The sequence below is a fragment of the Coregonus clupeaformis genome, chromosome 7 (genome assembly GCF_020615455.1).
Source record: "Coregonus clupeaformis isolate EN_2021a chromosome 7, ASM2061545v1, whole genome shotgun sequence".
Classification (NCBI taxonomy): domain Eukaryota; kingdom Metazoa; phylum Chordata; class Actinopteri; order Salmoniformes; family Salmonidae; genus Coregonus; species Coregonus clupeaformis.
Genome location: NC_059198.1, coordinates 28,727,341 through 28,740,234, shown reverse-complemented (window position 1 = coordinate 28,740,234; position 12,894 = coordinate 28,727,341). Strand labels below are relative to the sequence as shown.

The 12,894-nt window shown below is 39.2% G+C and overlaps 1 protein-coding gene across 1 annotated transcript in view; it reads left to right on the top strand.

The window, feature by feature from the left end:
* The window catches only part of LOC121569542 (protein ELFN1-like), a 100,012-nt gene that overhangs the window by 60,308 nt on the left and 26,810 nt on the right, over window positions 1-12,894 (top strand). The gene's annotated exons all lie outside the window — the stretch shown is intronic.

Genomic DNA, 12,894 nt, shown 5'->3' with positions numbered 1-12,894 from the left:
TTTTTAACGCATTTCACGCATGCGCAGTGTGACAAATTATTCAGGTCAGGAAAGTGGTTGGGAGCTAGAGGCGAGATGGAGCAAGGTGAGCAAAGTGGGCCTATTGACGGATTCAAATATAAAAGAATGATGATGGTACAGTTAACAAGTACAAGGTTATTTGCAAGATTTGTAAGAAGGAGTTTCAATTTCACCGGAGCTGTTCAAGCTTGAAGTACCATGTCAACGCCAAACATGCGTTTGCTGGGCCGTCAGATTCAGCAAGTGGTTTGCGCCAGACCACGCTGAATGTTTGCAGGCAATTAACAAAATCAACCTCAGATAATTTGACCAACACAATAGCAAAATGGATTGCAAAGGATTGTAGACCCATTAGCATTGTAGAAGACTCAGGTTTCCTTGATGTTTTGCAAGTGGCGTCTCAAGACTCATTCTATAAGCCACCGTCAAGAGCCACAGTTATGAAGAAAATCCACGAGCTCTATGAAAACGAAAAAGAAAAAAGGAAAGAGGTCTTGGCTCAAGTAAATCATATCTTTATTTATCTTTTGGTATGCATTTCAGAAAAAAAATGGTTAGGATTCAGGTGTAATTGCAAATAGTGATTAATCATGATTAATCCACTGAAAATTCTGATTAATTTGATTAAAAATTTTAATCATTTGACAGCCCTAATTATAATATAAAAGTAGCCTTACGTTGTTGTTTTTTATTATTAATGCCAATACTGTTTACTATGCTTAATACTTTGGGATACTGGTGCACTTGTAGTCAGAAACACCCTTTTTTCCTGTAGGCAACAGCAGGCCTACATGATTTTCTTCAAAACACATTTCATATTTCGTGGAGCCTACATTACACAATTTTCTTCACAATGCATTTAATACAAGGCTCCACTTTTTCCTGCACATTACACCATTTCTTTCATAATGCATTTTATACAAGGCCATGTCGAATTTTATGAGGGTTGCCAGATTGGAGAAAAAAGACAGATTTGTATCTTATTTTTTTAGGTATTTGATTGGGGAATGGGGATATGATTTTATGATGGGAAATTATAATACACACCATAATACACACACACGCACACAAACACTTACACACATACAGTGGGGAGAACAAGTATTTGATACACTGCCGATTTTGCAGGTTTTCCTACTTACAAAGCATGTAGAAGTCTGTCATTTTTATCATAGGTACACTTCAACTGTGAGAGACGGAATCTACAACAAAAATCCTGAAAATCACATTGTATGATTTTTAAGTAATTAATTTGCATTTTATTGCATGACATAAGTATTTGATACATCAGAAAAGCAAAACTTAATATTTGGTACAGAAACTTTTGTTTGCAATTACAGAGATCATACGTTTCCTGTAGGTCTTGACCAGGTTTGCACACACTGCAGCAGGGATTTTGGCCCACTCCTCCATACAGACCTTCTCCAGATCCTTCAGGTTTCGGGGGCTGTCGCTGGGCAATACAGACTTTCAGCTCCCTCCAAAGATTTTCTATTGGGTTCAGGTCTGGAGACTGGCTAGGCCACTCCAGGACCTTGAGATGCTTCTTACGGAGCCACTCCTTAGTTGCCCTGGCTGTGTGTTTCGGGTCGTTGTCATGCTGGAAGACCCAGCCACGACCCATCTTCAATGCTCTTACTGAGGGAAGGAGGTTGTTGGCCAAGATCTCGCGATACATGGCCCCATCCATCCTCCCCTCAATACGGATCAGTCGTCCTGTCCCCTTTGCAGAAAAGCATCCCCAAAGAATGATGTTTCCACCGCCATGCTTCACGGTTGGGATGGTGTTCTTGGGGTTGTACTCATCCTTCTTCTTCCTCCAAACACGGCGAGTGGAGTTTAGACCAAAAAGCTATATTTTTGTCTCATCAGACCACATGACCTTCTCCCATTCCTCCTCTGGATCATCCAGATGGTCATTGGCAAACTTCAGACGGGCCTGGACATGCGCTGGCTTGAGCAGGGGGACCTTGCGTGCGCTGCAGGATTTTAATCCATGACGGCGTAGTGTGTTACTAATGGTTTTCTTTGAGACTGTGGTCCCAGCTCTCTTCAGGTCATTGACCAGGTCCTGCCATGTAGTTCTGGGCTGATCCCTCACCTTCCTCATGATCATTGATGCCCCACGAGGTGAGATCTTGCATGGAGCCCCAGACCGAGGGTGATTGACCGTCATCTTGAACTTCTTCCATTTTCTAATAATTGCGCCAATAGTTGTTGCCTTCTCACCAAGCTGCTTGCCTATTGTCCTGTAGCCCATCCCAGCCTTGTGCAGGTCTACAATTTTATCCCTGATGTCCTTACACAGCTCTCTGGTCTTGGCCATTGTGGAGAGGTTGGAGTTTGTTTGAGTGTGTGGACAGGTGTCTTTTATACAGGTAACGAGTTCAAACAGGTGCAGTTAATACAGGTAATGAGTGGAGAACAGGAGGACTTCTTAAAGAAAAACTAACAGGTCTGTGAGAGCTGGAATTCTTACTGGTTGGTAGGTGATCAAATACTTATGTCATGCAATAAAATGCAAATTAATTACTTAAAAATCATACAATGTGATTTTCTGGATTTTTGTTTTAGATTCCGTCTCTCACAGTTGAAGTGTACCTATGATAAAAATTACAGACCTCTACATGCTTTGTAAGTAGGAAAACCTGCAAAATCAGCAGTGTATCAAATACTTGTTCTCCCCACTGTATACACACATTCACTTTGTTTGTACTCATGTTATAGCCAACTCTTGACTTTTGTATGAATTACTTTTAATAAAATATTTGTATGTAGTTGTCATGTATTAATTATCTTTAACTGGTTAAATGTTTGTAGTTTGTTTCAGTAATGATTAACATGGTTAAATTGTCCTAAATCTCTGCTTGATTTAGCTTTTGGTATATTTTGCATTTTTATACACATTCTGTATTTCCACTGACTAAAGCAACAATTAATCAACACACTACTGTAAATAAATGGACACTACCTGTTATAAAATGGAAATTGCTCTCCGTAAATAAATGAGGCCATTCGGCTATGGGTTTCACAGCCCTATAATAATGCTACATGCGATATCAACTTTTAAATGGTTTATTTACAACCTAAGATGTTGGGAATATTGGCATAGGAGAGTCTGAAATGAATTAAATGCCCTAACCCTAAGCTATGTTCAATGTCAGTAGCAATTTCCTAACTTGAGTTCAGTCTTCGCCAATGAGAACCAAGAGGGGCCTAGCTTCGTCCTTCATGACTGGGAAAGGCCTCGATTCTAGGCCGTAGAAAATCCTACATCCATCTCATTAGATCAGAAAAGGATGGATCAACAGTGATTCATATTACTGGTTTGCATCCTAAAAAAAGGATAGTTGTGTTTTGCTGTATAACACACTTACATTATTAGTCTACCCATATGATGTGGATCATTGTCAGGTTATTGGATATATAAGCTTCAGCAACAAAATAACAACATGGTTGTGATAACACTTTAAACAGGCAGTTTGTAAATGTGTATAATGTGTTTGATTTGGGTCCACACAGGTAAGTTAACTTATGTAAATTACTCAGTCACAGAGGTTTTTCTTCTGAATAACTGGTCAGGGCATAGCACTTTCCATTCAGCTTCAGGCAACTTTGACGTAAGTCTTGATGACAGCTGTAGTGACTACTTCTATCCGTCACGCCCATTGTTGCTTATCCATTGTTCACTAGATATACAATGTAATTACACCCAACACAATGTTGTAGAACATAATGCTTTCCACCACTAGATCACATAACTAGGCATGAGCTGGACGTGATCCCAACCCTGCCACCAGTGTTGCAGAAAAAAGTCAACGCTGCAACAGGGACTCTAACCAGGGCTCATACGTGGCAAAGTGAGCTCTAACGGCCATTGCCATGAAAGCCTAGTAGGCCTCTGGGCAGAGGCAGTAGGCCTACAATGCTGACATATGCCTTGTTACAATAGCCTAAGTATATAACATGATTGACACAACCGTAATAATCATCATGAAACGGCCTTAGAAGTGCTATAAGTGTAAGACAACATAATTCATTATTTTACATTAACCTGTTTAACTGCATTAACCTTTACATTAACCTGTTTAATGTGGCTTAATTGATCATAGTCCAGACTCGTTATAGTTGCAAATACCACACATTTGCACCAGGGGAATTTAAACCAAACAGATATATTTTGCAGGTCTTCTGTTTCCCCACATTTATTGATAAATGAATTTCCCATCATGAAAATGTATCCCCATTACCCAATCAAATACCTTCACCGATACCACAAAAAAAACAGACAAATACAACTTCTTACTCCAATCTGGCAACCCTCATAAAATCAGATATAGTACCAGTATCACAAAGTATTAAGCGAAAACAAGCATAGAAAAGAGCATTGGCATTAATAAAAAATCAATTAAAAAAAACGTAAGGCTACTATTATATTGTAAGTATTTCTGTGAAAACCTAGTTGATGAACAATATTGGGTTGTTAACACATTTTTTTAAATATATAAATAAATGTGGGCCCAAAATGCTTTGCTCCAATAACTTTCAAAAGATTGTTCCAAAGCTTGCCCCCCAAAATTGTATTTTCCTATTAATTAAGCCACACAAAAACACACGAAATCTACTGAAATACACTACCAGTCGAAGGTTTGGACACACCTACTCATTCAAGGGGTTTTCTTTATTTTTACTATTTTTTTACATTGTAGAATAATAGTGAAGACATTACGTAACACATATGGAATCATGTAGTAACCAAAAAATATATGTTTTATTTGAGATTCTTCAAATAGCCACCCTTTGCCTTAATGACAGCTTTGCACACTCTTGGCATTCTCTCAACCAGCTTCATGAGGTAGTCACCTGGAATGCATTTCAATTAACAGGTGTGCCTTCATAAAAGTTAATGTGTGGAATTTCTATCCTTCTTAATGCGTTTGAGCCGATCAGTTGTGTTGTGACAAGGTAGTGTTGGTATACAGAAGATAGCCCTATTTGGTAAAAGACCAAGTCCATATTATGGTAAGAACAGCTCAAATAAGCAAAGAGAAACAACAGACCATCATTACTTTAAGACATGAAGGTCAGTCAATACGGAACATTTCAAGAACTTTGAAAGTTTCTTCAAGTGCAGTCGCAAAAACCATTAAATCAAATCAAATCAAATCAAATTGTATTGGTCACATGCGCCGAATACAACAGGTGCAGACATTACAGTGAAATGCTTACTTACAGCCCTTAACCAACAGTGCATTTATTTTAAACAAAAAAGTAAGAATAAAACAACAACAAAAAAGTGTTGAGAAAAAAAGAGCAGAAGTAAAATAAAGTGACAGTAGGGAGGCTATATATACAGTAAATGGGGGTACCGTTGCATAGTCAATGTGCGGGGGCACCGGCTAGTTGAGGTAGTTGAGGTAATATGTACATGTGGGTAGAGTTAAAGTGACTATGCATAAATACTTAACAGAGTAGCAGCAGCGTAAAAAGGATGGGGTGGGGGGGCAGTGCAAATAGTCCGGGTAGCATTAAGGTTGAAGAATCTCAAATATAAAATATATTTTGATATGTTTAACACTTTTTTGGTTACTACATGATTCCATATGTGTTATTTAATAGGTTTGATGTCTTCACTATTGTTCTACAATGTAGAAAATAGTAAAAATAAAGAAAAACCCTTGAATGAGTAGGTGTGTCCAAACTTTTGACTAGTACTGTACTTTTTCTACATATTTACACGAATTGAGTGTGAGATTGTACTGTCCCATCAGAGTAGTGTTTCCATCTAATTTAATTTGTTGTGGATAAAATGATGTGCATAAATACGTAGTGCACATAAAAATAACTTTTGCGGTTAAATTCTCATGTACCGAATAAAAAACACAAGTTAAATGGGTTTCCATTACATTTTCAACTCTAGGCCTGCTGAGGGTTTTGTCACCAAAAATGTTGCATAGGTATAGTGAATGTGCCCACTCTGGTATTGGTATTGGTATGATCAGATCATTATGGACAAAAGTGTGATATTATTTTTATTTGTCAAACAGCAGCCATGCATCGATCATTATGACACCAGAATAAGACCCTTGATATTTATTGAAAGGAGCATCAAGCTCATCACTGTGCACTTTACCACCCTGTGAAGTTCATCATTATTTAATCTGTAGCCTAATAAATGGTATGCTTTTCCATGATGTTCTGACATTTTTCCTCCGACATGTACTTTACTCGCATAAAAAGGTTGGATGGAAACCTGGTTAATGTCAAGCCATTTTGAGGATTCTGAAATGATATGTTGGATGAACATGTGCATGCCTACAGGAGACTTTTGAAGTAGCCTAATCAGATTTAAACATTATGACTGGCTGTGTTTCTGCCACATATAGAAAGTAATACATTTTAATAGATCAATTACACGTATTTAGGCTATATTGAAGCATTAGGTTCTACTGTAGGTGTCCGCAAGGAATAGCGTCTCAGGTTGGAGAGGAGGCAGAGCATGTGTTAAGTGTTCCTGAATAACTGGGACTGCCAGGAGCATATGTAGCCACATTATTATTATACTTGGGAGAATGATGATCTGCAACAGACAGCGCATCTTAGTAAAATATAAAATAAAATAGAAGTAACAATACACACAGACTGGCTTGCTACTGTGCCTTTCTAGACCTTATACACTGTAGAGAGAAGACCCACAACTGATCCAAATTGAATGAAACATTCAAATCACAGGGCTTTTGTGCTGTTATTCAAATAAAATGTTCTAAGCCTCTCCGCTGCCTATCAGCTATACCTATTTGTTATTGTGGATTCATATGGAAAATTGATGCAGCTTTGAATGCTTTTATGTGTGGTATGATTGCTAGTTAGCCTAATGCAGATCTAGACAGAATCCACCTACCACTAGCACTATGAATGGTGGATAGAGGACAGGATAGACAGTTAGACTGGTAGACTTTATACAACGGGTGGGTCTAATCCTGAATGGTGATTGGTTAAAAACGTATTCCAGCTGGAGTCTATTCCACAAGTTACCACCGGCTAAATCAATGACATTAAAATGGCTATTTACTCTGTTCCATCTGACTGCTCAATCCACTGTCTCATCAGCCCAACCAGGCAATGTATAAACTTGATCTCCACTATAAAAAGGATCTAGACATTTTCTCACATTTCTTTTAGACTAACATTTAGTTTTCAACAGCGGAGATTTGTATAAAACATGCTGTCTGTCTCTCCGACATTTGCAACATTGTTTCAATATTCAAATTCGATCTCCAGCTGTCCCATAGTAATGAACGTGTAGGGGTTGGGAGTTGGAACGAGACAGACAGGCAGGCAGCGTTTCTCAGCCAGTTGAAATCATGAATCAGCTGGCATCATTTATGGGTATATACAAAGAATGGTCAATTGAAAAAAGGTAAAATGAAATGAAGTGCAGCTAGTTTGCAGTCTTTCCAGCTTCAGTTTGAAGTGAAATTGTTAGCTGTTTTGTTGGCTAGCTCCTCTGAACAACAGTGTCCTGATGAGAGAACACATTTTCTATCCCAGGCGAAATAGTGCCTCATTAGCTCATTGTTATGGATGTATCCAAATAAATGTCACTAGAAACAGCTTAAACAAATGCAAATGCAGCTACTGTTGTTATTCGGTCTGCACTGTTTGACGTGACTGTAAGTTAGCCGTAGTTGGCTAGCTAGCAAGCAAGGGATAAGAACGTTGCCAGCTAGTATGGCAATGGAACATTTAGAACAAAAGATACAGAACAAAAACACTGAACGACTGGGTCGCGTCTCTGGCAACCTAACTGATAGAACGAACTACCAGCCGGCTTGGGTAGCAACCCTAGATTTGTGTCGGGACTATATCTTGAGGAAGGATTAAATAGTAAATTCCTAAAAATAATGTTTTTAATGAAAATATGTCATTCATTATTTGAATATGTTGGTAACCCATTGTATAAAAGTGATAATGCCCTCGAAGCCGGTGTTTGGAGGATATATTGGCACGGCAAAAGAGTGAATGTAAACCAGGGAAGAAACACACTACCCTCCCCTGTGCCCAATAAAAAAACAACAACACTCCCTATGCTTGAGTACCAGCAATCTACAGACTGAATGGTAAAGTGATTCAAAAGGGGCAATCTTGAAATTATTTGGTGGAATTTCCCTAAAATACATATCACTACTATGAACATATTCACTTAGAACTTGTAGTCAGTACCTCAATTGTCATGTTTTTCACATTGTGGAGAATCTGAGGGCAGTGGAGAATAAACAGCACGGTGACAGGAATTTAACCAAGGTTTCCTGCTAGAAAGCCTCAAACTCTCCTTGTTAAACCCTAAAGGGATGGAATCTGTTGGTAGAACCACAGATAGCCATGTTGTCTGCTGCAAAGGTAAAGGCTCAAATCTCTGTCATTTTTTAATAAAATACAACACATTGTGGTATGCTGCTCTCTGTCAATCTTCGAAGAAGGCATCTAAGAGTCCAAAAGGTCAAACTGTCAATAGTTGCAGTATGCTCACCAATGGCAGGGTCACTTACAGTGGGGAAAAAAAGTATTTAGTCAGCCACCAATTGTGCAAGTTCTCCCACTTAAAAAGATGAGAGAGGCCTGTAATTTTCATCATAGGTACACGTTAACTATGACAGAGAAAATGAGAAAAGAAAATCCAGAAAATCACATTGTAGGATTTCTTATGAATTTATTTGCAAATTATGGTGGAAAATAAGTATTTGGTCAATAACAAAAGTTTCTCAATACTTTGTTATATACCCTTTGTTGGCAATGACACAGGTCAAACGTTTTCTGTAAGTCTTCACAAGGTTTTCACACACTGTTGCTGGTATTTTGGCCCATTCCTCCATGCAGATCTCCTCTAGAGCAGTGATGTTTTGGGGCTGTCGCTGGGCAACACGGACTTTCAACTCCCTCCAAAGATTTTCTATGGGGTTGAGATCTGGAGACTGGCTAGGCCACTCCAGGACCTTGAAATGCTTCTTACAAAGCCACTCCTTCGTTGCCCGGGCGGTGTGTTTGGGATCATTGTCATGCTGAAAGACCCAGCCACGTTTCATCTTCAATGCCCTTGCTGATGGAAGGAGGTTTTCACTCAAAATATCATGATACATGGCCCCATTCATTCTTTCCTTTACACGGATCAGTCGTCCTGGTCCCTTTGCAGAAAAACAGCCCCAAAGCATGATGTTTCCACCCCCATGCTTCACAGTAGGTATGGTGTTCTTTGGATGCAACTCAGCATTCTTTGTCCTCCAAACACGACGAGTTGAGTTTTTACCAAAAAGTTATATTTTGTTTCATCTGACCATATGACATTCTCCCAATCCTCTTCTGGATCATCCAAATGCACTCTAGCAAACTTCAGACGGGCCTGGACATGTACTGGCTTACGCAGGGGGACACGTCTGGCACTGCAGGATTTGAGTCCCTGGCGGCGTAGTGTGTTACTGATGGTAGGCTTTGTTACTTTGGTCCCAGCTCTCTGCAGGTCATTCACTAGGTCCCCCTGTGTGGTTCTGTGATTTTTGCTCACCGTTCTTGTGATCATTTTGACCCCACGGGGTGAGATCTTGCGTGGAGCCCCAGATCGAGGGAGATTATCAGTGGTCTTGTATGTCTTCCATTTCCTAATAATTGCTCCCACAGTTGATTTCTTCAAACCAAGCTGCTTACCTATTGCAGATTCAGTCTTCCCAGCCTGGTGCAGGTCTACAATTTTGTTTCTGGTGTCCTTTGACAGCTCTTTGGTCTTGGCCATAGTGGAGTTTGGAGTGTGACTGTTTGAGGTTGTGGACAGGTGTCTTTTATACTGATAACAAGTTCAAACAGGTGCCATTAATACAGGTAACGAGTGGAGGACAGAGGAGCCTCTTAAAGAAGAAGTTACAGGTCTGTGAGAGCCAGAAATCTTGCTTGTTTGTAGGTGACCAAATACTTATTTTCCACCATAATTTGCAAATAAATTCATTAAAAATCCTACAATGTGATTTTTTGGATTTTTTTTCTCTTAATTTGTCTGTCATAGTTGACGTGTACCTATGATGAAAATTACAGGCCTCTCTCATCTTTTTAAGTGGGAGAACTTGCACAATTGGTGGCTGACTAAATACTTTTTTCCCCCACTGTAAATGTAAAATTGAAAGATATGATATTCATTATGCACATTCGGAGCAGGATTAGAACTGTTAAATCTATTAGTCTTTCATATTTTAATCATTTTTACCTGTTACAGTTTTTGATTATAATTTCAAACTGGAGCTAATATTGACAATGTTTCCTTCTGATTTCAAACAATGTCAGTGTCCATGGCAACTAGATTTCAATGTGAGCCAGATCGCCTTTTTATGTGTCTTTGTCAATCACGAGCGAGAGTGGCACATTTGGAAGGACTTCAAAATGTTATCACTCTTGAACACATCAATGTGAACGCCTGGATAGCTAGATCAATTGACTGGCGTTGATTTAATCCTGTGTTATCTCTCCGGTATAGACAGTGGTGATGTACTGCCCTCAGGAGCGCTACTTTAGCAAAAAGCAACGTGTTGAATTCTCATCTGAGGATGATCCAAGGGGTCAACTTCAAGTCCATGCACTCATTCTATTTAGCTCCTCTATCTGATGTAGCCTTGGAACTGATGAGACCGTGAGTATGGTTTTTAATGACCACTTTGAACCCGTGGTTGACGCTTTGCTTTGACGGATGTTGAGGACATGTCTGGGAGTTAAACAGTTGAAAAGAGGTGAGGGCCCTCTGTGCCAAGCTGCTTTCTTTGACACGTGTCACAAGGGACAGAGCCTGTCCAGAAAGCATGCTGTAGTAAAACTATGGAACATTGCCTATTGTTCCCATGATACTGTAGAGGCGATTGAGATCAAGATCCACTGTGGCATTATGTGCAATATGACACAAAATGGAGAATAGTAAGAAACCAGTATGACAATGTTTAAAACCTTTACCCTCTAAGTTATAGAGACAGGCAAGGTTTTATTTATTTATTTGTTTATTCTGTACATCCAGGCCCCTTCATTAAATCACCAGTGGGGACAGTAAATCTTCCACTGCTAGTGAGATTAGAGGACTGAGAACCTCCCCCTAGAAGACATGACATCAGAGAACGTTGACTGACATAGACTGGGAATAGATTTCCACTGGCAACCATCTTCATGCTCCCTTCACCTATGGCCTTGAATCACATAAAGAGGCTTAATATTTATTTAATACATATGGTTGTGTTGCCAATATACTATACATATACTGTGCAGTAAGGTCATTCTTCATCAAAATTGCATTTTTTAAAAATGAGATCCGTCGCTGTCCTGTAGGGCTGTTATTTTTCAAGCCACATGCAGGATGTCTCACACAACAAAATACTGTTTGTTGTAAATATGCTTCCACTGTGTCATGAATGCTGTTCTGCAGCAAAAATCTGCATAATTACATATGCCAAATGTCACTATTTCCATCATCAAGGGGATCCCTGGTGCTTGTCCCTCCCACGGCCATTAACTCCCCTGCACAATCATTTTATCTATATGAGTCATTTAAAAAGAGTAGAGTAGGTCTGTGCCGCATCAGCTTTAGACTGCTCTTCATCTCTACTGACTGACATTTAGCACCATAATGCCACTGCACACTGGACGGTGAGAATATTAATAAACGCCAATCACACCTCTGATAAGGTGCAGGTTGTGAAAGCTTATCTCCATGTTAACCTCTCCTGATGAGAGGAACAAGAACTATCAGCCTGGTCTCATAGACTAGACGTAACATAGTAAATGTAAATCCGGGAGACTTAAATTAGTGTGATATGTTACATTTGGTATGGTTACATAAGATGGATGGTTACTTAAGGCAAAAACAAAAGTAGGTGGATAAGTGAGTGTATAACGCAAATGTCTAGCAACCCAAAGGTTGTGAGTTCAAATCTCATCATGGACAACTTTAGCATTTTAGCTAATGAACAACTTTTCAACTACTTACTACTTTTTAGCCACTTTGCAACTACTTAGCATGTTAGCTAACCCTTCCCCTAACCTTAACCCTTTTAGCTAACCCTTCCCCTAACCCTAACCTTAACCCTTTAACCTAACTCCTAAACGTAACTCTAACCTTAACCCTAACACCTAACCCTACCCCTAGCCAAGCTAACATTAGCCAGCTAGCTATGTTAGCCACCTAGCTAGAATTCGTCGAATGTCATAAATTTAGCAAATTCGTAACATATAGTACGTTTTGCAAATTCGTAACATACTGTCAGTTTCGCAAATTCGTAACATATAATACAAATTGTAATTCGTAACATAACATATGAAATGGGTGATGGACAACCACAAATTAATACATACCATACAAAATGTAACATATCACACTAAATGGAACGGCTCGGGTTTACATACATAATAATACGAAACGCTCTGCGGCCAGGTTGGAACTATCAGATACCAGTCTTCTGAGCAGGTTTTATATATATATATGTATATATGTTGGCACCCAGAGAAAGACAAATGGCACCTATATCTTTTGTCAGTTTCATACATACCTGATACAGGTATCAATACTAAATTGATACTGTGAGGGCAATGTATTCAGTGTTGAGACAGGTCAAGGGTTGGAGGCATAGGAGTGACCTTGTGATTTATTTGAGGTGCTTTTATCACTTGCAGTAAAGCAAACATATGTAACATTTCCCAGTGCAATCCTATCCACCTGACAGAGCCTGGATTGAGAGAACAACATTTTAATCAACAAACAGGCTTGAAGATGCATTCTGCCAATGCTTTTTTCCTGCAGCCTGCTAAATGTGATGCATTGCGATTCATATAACTATAGCCTGAATTCGAGGAAAA